The sequence below is a fragment of the Notamacropus eugenii genome, chromosome 3, assembly GCF_028372415.1.
Source record: "Notamacropus eugenii isolate mMacEug1 chromosome 3, mMacEug1.pri_v2, whole genome shotgun sequence".
NCBI lineage: Eukaryota > Metazoa > Chordata > Mammalia > Diprotodontia > Macropodidae > Notamacropus > Notamacropus eugenii.
Window position 1 is genome coordinate 39,347,107 of NC_092874.1, and position 15,412 is coordinate 39,362,518.

Here is a 15,412-nt window from a genome sequence, read left to right on the forward strand (position 1 = left end):
AGCACTTTACAAATGTTATCTCCTTTTGTCCTCACAGCTGCCTTGGGAGGCAGGTGGTGTTATTCCTGTTTTGTTGAAGAAGAAACTGAGGCAGACAGTTAGTCGCTTGTCTAGGCTAGCACAGCTCGTAAATGCCTAATCTGAACTCAGTCTTCCTCTCTCCAGGCCCACTACTCTATCCACTACATCACCTAATTGCCTTAATAAACTTGGATATTCATTCAATATATATTGAGTTATATACCTCACTAGCTCTATAATGAGATGTCTGAAAGTATAAGAACTCTTGACTGTACTTATTTGAATTATATTATTCCTGACTTTTTCCCTCCATGAATACATTTCGAATGCTAATCCTACAAGCTGTTCAAAGAAGACTTATTTATTAGATTAATTTGCTTTTTTATGCACAGGTACTATAGTGAGCTATGAATCAAGTTTAATCAAATTACTAATTTTTCTTCAAGTTTTCTAAGATTTACAAGCTTTATTTTTATGGATCTTTAGCTCTTCCTTAAGATCTTAAGAAATCAAAATAGCTATGAATTCTGTGATGTCCTTAATAGAATCCTTCTAAAAAAGATTTGCTATTTTTCAAATGACTAATTTTATTAACCCTGGTATGGCAGAGAGCTAAAGCAATTTCATTTGATGTGAACAATTTCCCCATTCTGAAAAATAATTGTGGTGATAACCCCACAATGTAAGGGTCTAGTAGATATCCTGAAGACCAAAAGATGTGCCTGCTAAAAATCTTATGAAGCAATGTGAATCGATGGTGGGTGAACCATCCATAATAGTCAGTAAACAAACACTTATAAAAACCTGTAATAAGCAGCACACTATATTAGGTATTGTGGATGATTCATAAGAAGAGAAAATATAGTCTTTGCCTTCAACAGTCATAACTATGTCAGTGCAACTGGGGCTTTTCCAACAGGACTTCAAAATGTAGAGTACATTGGCAGGAATTCCACTCACTCCTTCACCAACTTAGAAATAACTGAGCTTAACATCAAGTTATTGAGAATAGTTGGTTAAAATCAGAAGTTGACAGATGGAGGGCTGCCTCCTCTCTTCTCTTTTCCCCACGTCAGGTGAGTTTGGAGGCTAATTCCCCAAGCTCTAGGCACATCCCACCCCCAACTAAACTTATTTTTAAAAGTAAGGGTATATCTCATGCTATTTGCCCTCAGTACCAAAATTGATAGGCATGACTTTGATCCTCAGGTATATGGAGAGTAATGGAACAAAAATCTAGTGTGGACAACCAAAAGAAACTTGACAGGCTTTCACAGGGATGCCTGATGTGTTATCATTAAAAAGCACTTCCCCATGTCCAAGCTAAATATCTTCTAAATTAAGTAATTTCTTGTATAAAATTGTAATTATTATTCAGGAAAAAGGAGAACATTAACTTAGAAATAGATTCTAGAATATAGCACAAAGGTCACCAGATTTACCTTGTGCCTCTGATTCCAGGGAATCTTCAGGGCCCTAATGTTAGTCTCCAGAGCCATGAAAGTTGAAAGGAATTTTATTGTTGTTTCCAGTTGTGTCTAACTCTTCACTACCCAATTTCAAGTTTTCTCCACATAGTTTGCCATTTCCTTCTCCAGATCATATTACAGATGAGGAAACTGAAGCAAACAGGGTTAAATGACCTACCCAGAGTCATACAGCTAGCTAGTGTCTGAGGCCAGATTTGAATTTAGGAGGATGAGTCTTCCTGACTGCAGGCCTGTTACTCTATCTATTTTACCACCTAGCTGCTGAGCTAACAGGAACTTAGTACAACCCAAATAAGAAATGAGTGTGGATGAGTTGGAAGTGAAGGGAAAGCAAAGTCAGTTTAAAACAAATATGACTGCAAGAAGTCTTGCTGTGCTGGCTGAGTCCAGCTGTGAGTCTGTCTCATAAAAAGCTAAAGTGAGCCTGAAGCTATGTTCTCTCTTATGAAGAAGCTGTGACCACTCCTTTGTAGGGAAGAATAGAGAAACAGCAGGTTGAATCCACAGATAGAAGGCTAGCAAAGAAACATCAGTTGTTTTGGCGGGGTGGAGGTGGCGGCAGGGGCCAGGGAAGCAGCAAATGGAAGCTTCAGAGATGGTCGTGTTTCAGCAAAGACATAATTCTAGAAGCTTGAGTTGTCCAGACCACTAGGGACAGGATGGAAATTGTCCCCTGGGTATAGAGGAATTTCCTTGTTTACCTTACTCTTCTGTCTTAATTAAGTGGCATTGCTTTGAGGAGGCAGCAGAGGTGGCCAAGCTCTCCCAAGTACTGCAGAAGCAGATTAAAATGTAATTGGGAAATATTTAACAAAATAACTAAAAATACAATAGAACAGAGAAAATATTAATTGATGGTTTTCTAAGTCAGTATGCCACCTGTAGATCCTTTTGTCCATTTTTGTGGGCTCCACTTCTGTTTGAGTTTGGCACCATAGGTATAGTGCAGGGGTGAGGAATCTGAAGCCTCAAGGCCACATGTGGCCTTCTAGGTCCTTGGGTGTGACCTTTTGACTAAGTCCAAGTTGTACAGAACAAATCCTTTTATGAAGGGGATTTGTTCTCTGAAATCTGGATTCATTCAAGGGTCACACTTGAGGATCTAGAGGGCCACATAAGTCACAGGTTCTCTACTCCTGGTCTAGTGGATAGAGAGCTAGACTTGGAGTAAGGAAGTCTTGGATTCAAATCCCACTTCTGATACATAACAGGTCTAATGACCGACCCTGGGCAAGTCACTTAAACTGTCAGTGTAACAGGCAATTACCTAAGACTATTAGTTAGCTATTATACGACTTTTAGTTGCAGAGAAGGTGCTTGCATTGACAGAGGGACTCCATCTTGGAGTTCCCTATACTCATGAAGTTACATGTGCAATCTGTATCCCCCAAATTAATGTGTAATATGGTTTGACCTAGCAAAAAGGAAATATCAGTGGATGGGTGGGGTTGTGAGCTGTGGATTTAAGTAGATATTGATGCAAAAAGTACTTTTACCCTAGGTATAGGTTTTCAAGATCCCACTTTGAGGAGGGCCTAGGGTACACATATAATATAAGAAGGATAGGCATGGGACATGTGATTTCATTGGTATAGGGAACTCCAAAGCATTCCCTCTACCAATGCAGCTCTGCCTCTTCTCTGCAACTAATAGCCAGCCCTAAGGTTTTGTTAAATTATCTATATTAAAATTATCTCTCATCCTTCCTATGTTCATTCAAAATAATGCAATTGCCTTAATCTATAGCTCCACGTTTTCATTTTACTCTGTATTTCTTTGCACTGGACCCTCTCCTGTTCCTCAAGCTCCCTTTTAGAAAATATAATCCCAGATTCAGTAGAGCCCAGTACCTAAATGGGAAAATAAGAGTTAGATTAAAGGTGAGTACAGTTGGTGAAGAGCCCAATGGCTCTTTCAGGTTTTATGTTTTCTAATGCAAGATGAGTTATTTTTAATACAGTAACCAATACAATACAATGTTAATACAATAATTATCTCACCCTTGAAAATTATTTGGGGTTGAAACACATAGCTTTTCCTCAGTTATTCTTAAATGGATTCAGGTTTCCTGTACCTTGAAAAGTTTGTAAATTCTGATAGGTTGAGTTGAGGAGATCAGAACACTTGTAAAACAAGTTATAAAGCAGATTTATGTCTGCTTGCACTGATTTTTATTCCTTCATGTGGTCTCACTGATAAACTAATCTTACCCATATTGGGGTAAAATGAAAGGTGAATGATTTTTGCCTTCAAAGCTCAAACAGTAGGAATGCACTGCAGGTGGAAGTCATAAATACATTTTTTGAAGTTGCTTTGTCTATGTTTTTTAAGATAGGTAGTGTCAAGTTTGAATAAAGGATAAAGGGGCTTAAGTTACAGTCATGCCAAAAAAATAATGACTGCATATCATTGTCAGAATGGGTTAGTACAAAGAAATGTAAAACTTGGGCTGAGGAGGAAAGAAAAATGTCATGGGGTTGTCACCCTAAATTAGCACAACATTATCTACTTGGTGACATTCTATTATTATTTCCTTGCAAGGAGTTCTGATTTTCATACATTTGCAAACATTTCTGACAGCCCTAACCAGGGTTTTCTTTACTACAAATCAAAGTTCTGTACTTCAAAATGCCTTTCCTCCTCCTTTTCCTAAAATAACCAATAACTCTTAAAGCAGCATTCTGCCCAAGGTTTTCTTTCTTCATGTCCCAAGCAGAGGGAGGGGTCTCACTAGGCAAAATGTTGTATACATTCTCAGACATGTAGCAAGTGTCGTGTTTGTTTTCTGTTGTTTTGTTTTTGTTGCTTGTTTGTGGTTTTTTGCTTAACTGTTTTTCTTTATCATAAAGGAAAGTACAATTTCAGAGTGGGGGAGTATTTTTCCAGAAATAAATCAAAGGCATTAATAAAACATCTTACAAAGAAAATAGATTTAGTTATTTGGTCCTGTGCAATAACTTAGCCTCTATATACTTTTGGAATAGAAAAATAACATCTGAAACTTGGATTGGTTCAGTCTCTCTTATTGATTTGATTTACCTAAGTTTCATTTCCATTTTTTCACAAAAGCATAATGGAGACTGAGAAGTTGAATACAAATAGGATGGTTCCATTGCCACGGATGATGCCACGGATTGATAAGGATTGCTGAAAGACTTGTTCCCTTTTCTTGACTACTTATAGTCCAATTTCATCCACAAATTATCTTGTGATAACTTGCTTAGTTGGGGTCCATGGCAAACTTTCTAAAAAAAATTACATTACCACTCTTCTCTATTTTATGAGACCAACAGTGTCTATCATCCTCCCTAAAATTTTATAAATCAGTTTCTATCCTGAACCATGGTTGCCTCTAACTGTCCTATCTGTCTGCTTGGCAAGAAGAACAAATGCATGTTGGCTCTTGCCACAAATGTAATGCTCTAATGACTCATCATGGAATAGAGGTGACTCTAGGTTTTCAAAGTTCATGCCAGCAAGTTCCAAACTTTGGCAGGTTTCACAAAGCAGGGAAAGATTTGAATGTGGTTCTGGTGAAAGGCTTTGTCTGTTGTCCAAGGACCAACCTAACCCAAAAGGAAAAGATGTTTTTGGCCAGGGTACCTCCTGAAATGAACAAAAATTCAAAATGATCCACAGTCTGGTAATGTCTCTATTATAGTTCTGCAGAGACGCTCTGAAGAGGCAGAAAGGGGAATGTTAAGAATCATCCAACTTTTTAGGTCATCTGGAAAGGTGAATTTAATAGTTGTTTCTCTAAATATGAGACCCTTGTCCAATAGCTAACAAACAGACATACTGTTAGAGGAACTGAACCATATCAATATTAACACTCATTAGAAGTGAAACCAGAAGGCAAAAGAAAGACAAAGTTCTCATGCAAAAAGACCACAAAAAAATAATCATAGTTTAGGCATGAATATCTATTACAGAAGATTGGAGGGGCCGAGAAATTCTACGAAGAATTTGACAGGACATTCCAAACGAAGTCAAGAGTCACCTATACATTGGTGACCTCAACCCAAAGGTGAGCACAAAAGGGAAACAAAACAATATGTGGACCCCTGTGCATTGTGGCATGCATCTGTAATTGCTGCTACTGGTGAGGCTGAGACTGGCCCATTCCAGAAGCTCGGCATTCCTGAACCATAGTAGGCTAAGCCAATCAGGTATCCACACTAAATCTGGTACTAATATGGTGAGCCATATAGGGGCTACCAGGCTTCCTAAGGAGGGGTAAAATGACCCATGTCAGAAATGGTGCTGATCAATAGTGAGTTCAGACCCATGAGTGGTCACTGTGCTTCCAACCTGGTAATGGTATATGCAGTCCTGTGGGTACATAATAGTGATAATAAATATGTGTTGATTAGTTGCTTTCAATAATTATGCAAATAATATATCTGAGAGAAAAGATGCCTTCAACACATTGTGTTCAGGGGAAGTAATGCAATGAAGTGAATTCAGTGACCTGGGTTCAAATCCTGTCTCTTATACTTAATCATGGGTAAGTGGCTTACTCTCTGTGAGCCTCAAGACATTTCTCTTAGGATCATAAGTTATAGATGGTCTCTAATTCATTTTGGGAGAAATTCCTATACTGACAAAATAATAATGATAGTAGCTAGCATGTATACAATACTTTTAAAGTTTGCAAAGTGCTTTATGCATATTATCTCATTTGATTCTCTGAACAGTCTTGGTTGATGCCATTATTATTCCCATTTTACAGATGAGGACACTGAGGCTGTTCTATTATTATCCCCATTTTACAGATGAAGAAACTGAGGTGGAGAGACATTAAATTATTTGCCCAGGGTCACACTGTTGGTAAGTATAAAATCACAGGTCCTCAATGCATTGTCTTTCAGGGTTTACTTCATTCTAATTACTCAAATGGTGAAATCCTCCACCCACCAGTCTCATTTTCTCAATAGTTATTTTTGGGCTATAGTGCTACCTTTCAATCACAGAGTATCCCTACGGGTATACTCTCTATCACTTACTGATTTGGGGACCCTGGGAATATCACAGCCTTTCTTTCCTCATCTGCAAAATAAGGCTAAGAATGCCATGCCTATCTGAAGGCTTTGGAGGTGATCCAGAAGATTTTTTGTGGTTCCTTTCAGTTCTAAGAAGTATGATTCTACAAAATTCTAGATAACCATCTTGTGAATATGTGCTGCTCTCAGCAGAAAGTAGAAGACAGAATATGGGTGGATGAGTCAATGCTGATTCATCACCTCACTGGAAAAGCAACTCAACACATTTGTCCTGGTTCGTGGTGGGTCATTTTATACTATTTCTAGATAGAGAATACCACACATTTTCACCAGGCATCTTATAGAAACAATCTCTTATTCCCTTCCATTTCTTCATTTCTCTACTGATCTACTGCTATTGCTTTCACTTTTTACAAGGGAATTTAAATAAAATAAGCAAGTCTTAGTATTAAGCTCAATTTTCTCTCCAATTGCTAATTTGAGCTTCTATACAAGTGGCATTTTGGAATGGAATTTTTTTTTTATTGTCTCCACACAATTACTAAGAATTAAAGGACTCTAACTTGTTGTTGGTCCAAAGTCCTAAGCCTAATAGCTTAATTTTAAACTTGACCTTGGATGTTCCTCTACCAGCAATCTATAATTTAATAGATCTGGTATTAAGCTTACAAACCTTTTGACTATGGGAAATTGCCACTAAGAGTAGGCACATTGCAGGGAAACAATATCTCCCCAACTTCATGGCAGTTCCAGGCAAGAGTAGATTGTCAGCTTACATTCAGTGAAGCTTAGAGTCTGCCAGGTGTCAGTGGAGAAATTGAGTCAGAAGAATCCTACTTCAGCCCAGGCTGAACAGCCGCTCTCCCACCCTTCCCATGAGATCACCTTTTTCAGTGTTCATACCAGCATCTCACAGGCTTACTGGCATCATGGATTGGAGGCTCAGACCACCTCTCTTGCTGTCCATACCTGGAGTTAGACTTAGAAGAACAGTCACTTAATAGTCCCATAGCATCTTAAAATAGCGAGTTTCAATAACCAGTTTTCAGATACGACCATAATTTCACATTGGCTAAGGAACATCTTTTGAGGTAAGTCTTAAGTGGTTTACATGCCTTTCTATGCCTGTTCTAGTTCCTGCTTAAATAACAATCATAAAATCAAGTTTACCATTGAAACTTTAACTTTTCCATCAATGCCAAATTTTACTCAGTTACCTGCCTCTAGGAGACTTAGACTAAAATTCATTTTCCCAAACTAAAGATGTCTTTGATTTAGTCTCAGTAATTAATTCAGTCAATTGTTTTAATACTAATTGCTTTTACATCACTTTGTAACATGTCCAATTTCTCTCCCCTCCCCCCACCCCTAATACCTTGCATTCTGATTACCCCTTGCCTCAATGAGCCCTCCCTTCTATCACACCCCACCCTTCTCTTATCCCCATCTTCTCTCTTTTCTTGTAGGGCAAGATAAATTTCAATACCTCTTTACCTGTATTTCTTATTTCCCAGTTATATGCAATAATAATTCTCAACATTCATTTCTAATACTTTGAATTTCACCTTCTTTCCTTCCCTCACTCCATATCCATCCCGACTGAGAAGGCAAGCAATTCAATACAGGCTATATATGTGTCGTTTTGCAAAAGACTTCCATAATAATCATGTTGTGTAATGCTAACTGTATTGCCCTCTATCCTACTCTATCCCCCCTTATTTTTTTCCCTCATTTGACCTTGTCCCTTCCCAAAAGGGTTTATTTCTAGTTACTCCCTTCTCCCATTTGCCCTCCCTTCTATCATTCCCCTCACCCTACTTGTCGCCTCCTCCCCTACTTTCCCATAGTATAAGATAGATTTTCATATCAAATTTAGTGGGCATGTTATTCCCTCCTTAAGCCATATGTGGAGATAGTAGCTTCACTTTTCCCCTCTCCCCTTCTCCCTTTTCTCCTCCATTGAATAAGATTTTTCTTTGTCTCTTTTATGAGTTTTAGCCTGACTCATTCCATTTCTCCCTTTCTCCTCCCAGTATTTTCCTCCCTCACCCCTTAATTTTTATTTTATCTATTTGTTTTTGGTGAATATCATCTCTTCTGATTCAACACAGCCTGTACTCTCTGTCTATATGTGTGTGTGTGTATGTGTATGTGTGTGTGTGTGTATGTGTATGTATGTACAATCCCTCTACCTACCCAAATACTGAGAAAAGTCTCAAGAGTTATAAATATTTTCTTTCTATGTAGGAATGTAAACAGTTCAGCTTTAGAAAGTCTTTTATGGTTTCTCTTTCCTGTTTACCTTTTCAAGCTTCTTTTGATTCTTGTGTTTGAAAGTCAAATTTTCTATACAGTTCTAGTCTTTTCAACATGAATGCTTGAAAGTCCTCTATATCATTGAATGACCATTTATTCTCTTAAAGTACTATACTCAGTTTTGCTGGGTAGGTGATTCTTGGTTTTAATCCCAGTTCCTTTGACTTATGGAATATCCTATTCCAAGCCCTTCAATCCCTTAATGTTGAAGCTGCCAGATCCTGTGTTATCCTGATTGTATTTCCACAGTACTCGAACTGTTTCTTTCTAGCTGCTTGCACTATTTTCTCCTTGACCCTGGAACTCTGAAATTTGGCCACAATATTCCTAGAAGTTTCTCTTTTCAGGTCTCTTTCAGGAGATGATTGGTGGGTTCTCTCAATATTTATTTTGCCCTCTGGTTCTAGAATATCAGGACAGCTTTCCTTGATAATTTCATAGAAGATAATGTCTAGGCTCTTTTTTGGATCATGGCTTTCAGGTAGTCCCATAATTTTTAAATTGTCTCTCCTGGATCAATTTTCCAGGTCAGTTGTTTTTCCAATCAGATGTTTCACATTATCTTCTATTTTTTCAAACTTTTGGTTTTGTTTTCTAACTGCTTGATTTATCTCATAGTCATTCATTTTCCTGAACTCAGTTCTCTCTTTCAGAGAACTATTTTGTTCAGTGAGCTTTTGAACCTTCCCCTTCATTTGGCTAATTCTGCTTTTTAATGCCTCTTTCTCCTCATTGGCTTTTTGGACCTCTTTTGCCAATTGAGTTAGCCTCTTTTTAAAGGTGTTATTTTCCTCAGCATTTTTTTGGGTTCTACTTTAGCAAGCTGCTAACTTGCTTTTCAAGCTCTTTTATTGCCTGAGTCCTATTTAAGTTCACTTTGGAGGCCCTGGAGGCAGGGGTCTTAACTTCCTGTGACAGTAAGCCTTGTTCTTTCTCATCTGAAAGGATGAGAGGCCACATGTTCACCAGGAAAGTAACCTTCTATGGTTTTATATTTTTTCCCTTTTTTGGGCATTTTCCTAGCCAGTTACTTGACTTCTGAATCCTTTGTCAAGAGATTAGACTCAGCTGCTGGGTTTCCCTTGGCTTTGGGTGGGGGTGGGGCCATCACTCAGGGCTGGGGTTTAGATCAGCTGCACCCTACCACCAGAGGCTTTAAGCTGAGCTGTCTGGACAATGGATCCAGGTTGCTTCCCAGCCTCTGTAGCTGCCTACAGTCTGCTGCCGTGGCTTCTGCCATCACCTGGGGCTATTGCTGGAGAAACCCCCATTGCCTCTCACCCAGCTGGGAAAGCCCTCCCCCACTGACCTTTCTTTGGAGCTCTCTTTGTTACTTGTGGGTTGAGATATCTGGGACCTTCCCTGCTAGAATCTCTGCCCGGAGGTCTGTTCGGGTCCTGTTCCTCCAAGTGCCACGTGGCCAGGCCTGTGCTCCACTCTGCTCAGCATCCCATGAGATAGACCTTTCCTGTTGGCCTTCCGGGTTACCTTTGGCTGGAAAGCTCTTTTGCTCTGTTGTTCTGTGGCTTCTGCTGCTCTAGACTTTGTTGAGAATCATTTTTACAGGTATTTTGTGGGCTGTGGGGGAAGCGCTAGAGTATATGCATCTTTCTACTCTTCCATCTTGTCTCTGCCCCTTGGAATGGTATTTTTTAATCATCATATAATCCTGCATATTTGCAGTGTGGATCTCATTCATGACTTAGACACCAAGAAAAATTTGCAGAAACAATGTGGCAGTGTCATCTTTATGAATGAAAATGCTATATTTTCATGATGGTTTTAAAGTAAACTCAACTTTCTCCCTTTAGATTGAAAGTCTAAAATTATGACTTCTGCTTCTTTTTGTGACCTTAATAATATCACACATTTATAATATTTTAACATTTATAAAGCATTTTCTTCACATAATTCTATGGAGTAAATGGTGGGAAAATTGTCATCCCCCACTAAAGTATACTCTCCATAAGGATAGGAATTTGTTTTGTCTTTGAATTCCAAGCACTAAACACAGTGCCTTGTACATATTCAGGACTTAATAAATGCTTGTTGAATTGGAGTGGAATCCTTATTTCATACATAGGAAAACTGAAATCCAGAGATATGCACAACTTGCCCAAAGTTACACCTCTGGTAACTGTTTACACAACAGTGTTGTGTAAAAGAACACTGAATTTTTAGTCTGTGGACTTGGATTCCAGTCCCTCCTCTTGGATCCCGCCAACCTGTGTGGCCATGTGGCGAATCATTTCGCCAGTCTCGGTCTTACTTTTTACATATGTAAAGATGAAGAAATTGAACTAGATGATCTTTGAGACACATTCTAGCTCTACATCCACTTTCTTTTGATTCTAAGGCCAACAGTCTCTTTCTTCACCCATCAACGTTATTGGCTGATAACTGCTTCTCAAGCAAAGACAACAAATACCAGGAAGCCAGAGAACAGAGCAGGACAAATAGATATCTCTAAGTGCCACCGTGCTACCAAACATCCATTTCATTCTTGTAATGGAAGCAGCTACCAAGAACCAGGTTAGTCACCCACCCTCAGGATTTAGGTAACTGGGTTGAGTCAGGGGATAATTATTTGCAAAGCTACTGTGTATCTCTGACACAGATAGAGTTATGGATAGAAACACAGAAAGTAATGCACTATTTGCAAATACTTCTGGCTTGTAGCAGATTGTTTAGCTGGTGAAAGTACAAGGGAAGCATTAATTCTGCCCAAGAGCAAGCAGAAATGGGGACATCAGCATTCTGCTTTAAAGTGCTTTCTCAGTGAATGGCGCACAGCCAGAGACCTCCATCTACTAAAAAGTCCAAATAGAAATATATGAAAAATATTAAATGCATCTGGAAACTAAATAGTACTGGGAAGATGGGATTTTTTTTCTTGGAACCAATGAAGTTTGGAAGGGTGAGGTAGGTTATTAGTTTAAATACAAAATCCTGGGATCTCAGTGTTAAAAGAGACTTCAGAGACCATCCAATATCCACCTGACCAACAATTCTTCTATAACATCTAATTCCATCTACAACAGTAGCTGTCTAGTATCTGAAGATCTCCAGTGAGAAGAAGCCTGCCCCACTTCTACCAATCCATTCCAGCAATTTTCCATCACAACTATGACTCATTGGCTTCACTGGAATAGTAGATGACATCAGCTATATGCACAAGAATTGAAGACTTAGCCCCAAAATCAGAATGAGAAGGGCATCATGGAAAGGTATTCCAGCTCCTGCCAGAGAATGAATAAGTCTTCCTGTTGCACAGAAACACACAAGGAGTCATAATGTGGAATTTTCCAGTGCTTAGCACAGTGACTGACACATAGTAGGTGCTTAATAAGTGTTTATTTGATTGATTGACCAGGATCCATCATGAAATTAAAATGAAGATCTTGCTAAAATTTTGAGGCAGTGTGGCATAATGGATAGAGAACCAGCCTCAGAGTCAAGAAAACCTGGATTCAAGTCCTATCTCTGAGACATAATGGCTCCATGAACCTGAAAGTCACTTAATTTCTAAGTGCTTGAGGAAGCTCTAAGAAGACTATAAGTTCTATACAAGGTGTTGACCTGCATTGCTACATGTAGTTTCCTCACACAGGGAAATCTCTACATCACTGAAATTGCAGGTACAATCCCTATTGCTATGCTTAAAATGTCTACACTTTCATTTGCACAGCAGAGAAGCATTTTTAATACATGTTTGAATTTATTCATTGGGTAGCTGAGTTCTTACAAGTTTTGATAGTAAAATTCCAAGGGAAGCATGCAGGTTCATCTTGGCCTGAACATCCAAATTCTTTGTGAGTCCATGGCCTATCCCAAGAAGAAAATATGTACATATTCCCTTGGTTTCACTCCCTTCATATAACGGGCTCCAGAGAGATGTTTCACTATAATTCAGTAACACTTCTACAGGAAAGTAATGCAAGAACCAAATTCGTTTCCTTAGAAAATGCACAATCTTCAGCACCGGCACGGTGCTTGCTCCCTGTGTTTATGTTGAAATAGGACTTATAGTTAAAGTTGCTAGACTTGCACACAAAGAAAGACACAAAGTAAAAATATTGCTGTCAACTTTGCTTTCATTATTTGTTGATTTAACTGTGTCTTTCCACGACCCCTGAAACTGCTGTGGGATCACCCATTACCTTGTTAGTAGAGTATTTTTTTTTAAAGCACTAATTCTGGAGTCATAGACTTAGACATAGACATAGACTTTGAAATAGACAGGAGCCAAATCCTGTCATTGACACTTCCCATGTGATGTCCTTGGGAAAGTCTTTTGATCTTCCTGGGCCTCAGTTTCCTTTTCTGTAAAATGAAGTTTGGACTATATAGTCCTCAAGGCTGTTTCCTGTTCTAGGTCTATCATCTTGTGACCTCTTTCCATTAGAGGACAAAAATTCCCAAAGTTTCTGTACTTGAATTCCTATAGAGCTGTGAGACTGATTGAAAAGCTAGCTACTCTTCTAACCCAGGAGAAAGAGGAGGAAAAGACTCATCTTTACTTTAGCTCCATTTTCTCAAGTCTCATTTGTTCATGATGCTTCTTGAGTGACATAGTGAGACTTATGCTTTAAGAATATCACTTTGACTTTTAAGTGGAGACTGGATTAGATTGGGGAGACACTTGAAGTAGGAAGACCAATCTGAAGACTTGCGATAAGCCTGACAAGAGATAATGAGAACCTATACTAGGGTGGTTCCTATGTAAGTAGACAGAAGGATATGTTACATTAGAGATGTTCTGGAGGTAAAACTAAGATATGATAACAGACTGGATATGTGAGGTATGTGCAAGTGAGGAGTTAAGGATGACATAGATTTTAAGCCTGTGTGGCTTAGAGGATGGTAGTATCCTTGAGCATAATAAGAAAGTTGAGAAGAGAAGGGGTTTAGGTAGAAATACCAAGAATTTTGTTTTAAATATGTTGAGTTTAAGGTGCCTATAGGTCATCCAGTTTGAGATATCCAAAAGGTAGTTGGTGATGTAGGAATGGAGCTTGGCAGAGAGACTCTGATTGGATATTTAGACCTGAAAATTACCAGCATAGAGATGATAATTAAACCCACTGGAACCATTAAAATCACCAAGAGAGATAATATAGTGGGAAAAGAGAAGGGAGCCCAGGATAGAGCTTTGGGGGACACCAGTGGTTAGTGAGGGTGACATGGATGAAAATCCAGCAGTGAAGACTGAGGAGCAGTCAGAAAGATAAGAAAAGAATCAGGAGAAAAGAGTATCATAAAAACTTAGAGAGGAGATAGTACCCATGAGAGGAGAGTAATCAATAGTGTCAAAGACTGCAGAGAGGTCAAGGAGAATGAGGACTAAGAATACACCATTATTAAAGGATATGAACAGGCAGTTTTCAAATGAAAAAATTAAAGTTGTCTATAGTCATATTACAAATGCTCTAAATCACTATTCATTAGAGAAATGCAAATCAAAATGATTCTGCAGTACCACTTTACACCCATCATATTGGTTAACATGACACAACAGTTAAATGATAAATGTTGGAGGAGATGTGGAAAAATTGAAACACTAATGCATTGTTGGTAGAGTTGTGAACTGAGCCAACCATTCTGGAGAGCAATTTGGAACTACGCCCAAGGGCTGTGAAACTGTGCCTAACATTTGACCCAGCAATACCACCACCAGGTCAATATCCCAAAGAGTTCACAAAAATAGGAAAAGGACCTACATGTACAAAAATATTTATAGCAGCTCTTTTTGTGGTGGCCAAGAAATGGAAATTGAGGGGATGCCCATGAATTGGGGAATAACTGAACAAGTTGCGTAATATGAATGTAATGGAATACTCTTGCTCTATAAGAAATAATGAACAGGAAGACTTCAGAAAAACCTGGAAAGACTTATATGAACTGATGCTGAGTGAAGTGAGCAGAACAGAACATTGTACACAGTAACAGTCACATTGTTTGATGACTAACTTTCATAGACTTGGCTCTTTTCAGTAATGCAAAGACCTAAGACAACTCTATGGGAAAATGATGGAAAATGCTATCCCTCTCCAGAGAAAGAACTATGATGTCTGAATGCAAATCAAAGCATACTATGTGCTCTCTTTTTGTTGTTGTTTTGTTTTGTTTTTTCTTTCTTGTGGTTCCACCCATTGGTTCTAATTCTTCTTTACTACATGACTAATGTGAAAATATGCTTAATATGAATGTATATGTAGAGTCTATAATAGATTACATGCTGTCTTAGGGAGGGGGGAAGTAGAAGAAACAAGGGGAAAAATTTAAAACTCAAAAGCTTATGCAAGTGAATGTTGAAAACTAAAAATATACAAATAAAAAGAAAGAAAATGCTATTAGATTTGGCAATTAAAATATTGGCAACTTTGGAGAGTGAGTTTCAGTTGAATGAGATCAGGAGTCAGAGTGCAGAAGGTTTAGAGGAGAATGTGGAAAGAAGTAGAGGTGTTTGGTGTAGACAGCTTTCTCAAGAAGTTTAGCTAAGAAGAAGGGATATTAAATGACATATCTAGTGAGGATGGTCAAGTCCATTGAAAGTTTTTTAAGGATGAGGAAGACTTGGGC

The 15,412-nt window shown here is 38.5% G+C and overlaps 1 protein-coding gene across 1 annotated transcript in view; it reads left to right on the forward strand.

The window, feature by feature from the left end:
• The first annotated feature begins 6,322 nt into the window (after window positions 1-6,322).
• The window catches only part of ATP2C1 (ATPase secretory pathway Ca2+ transporting 1), a 177,599-nt gene continuing 168,509 nt past the window's right edge, over window positions 6,323-15,412 (forward strand). Inside the window, exon 1 of the mRNA XM_072651305.1 lies at window positions 6,323-6,341. The gene's annotated coding sequence lies outside the window, so the exon portion shown is untranslated. The remainder of the gene's footprint in view (window positions 6,342-15,412) is intronic.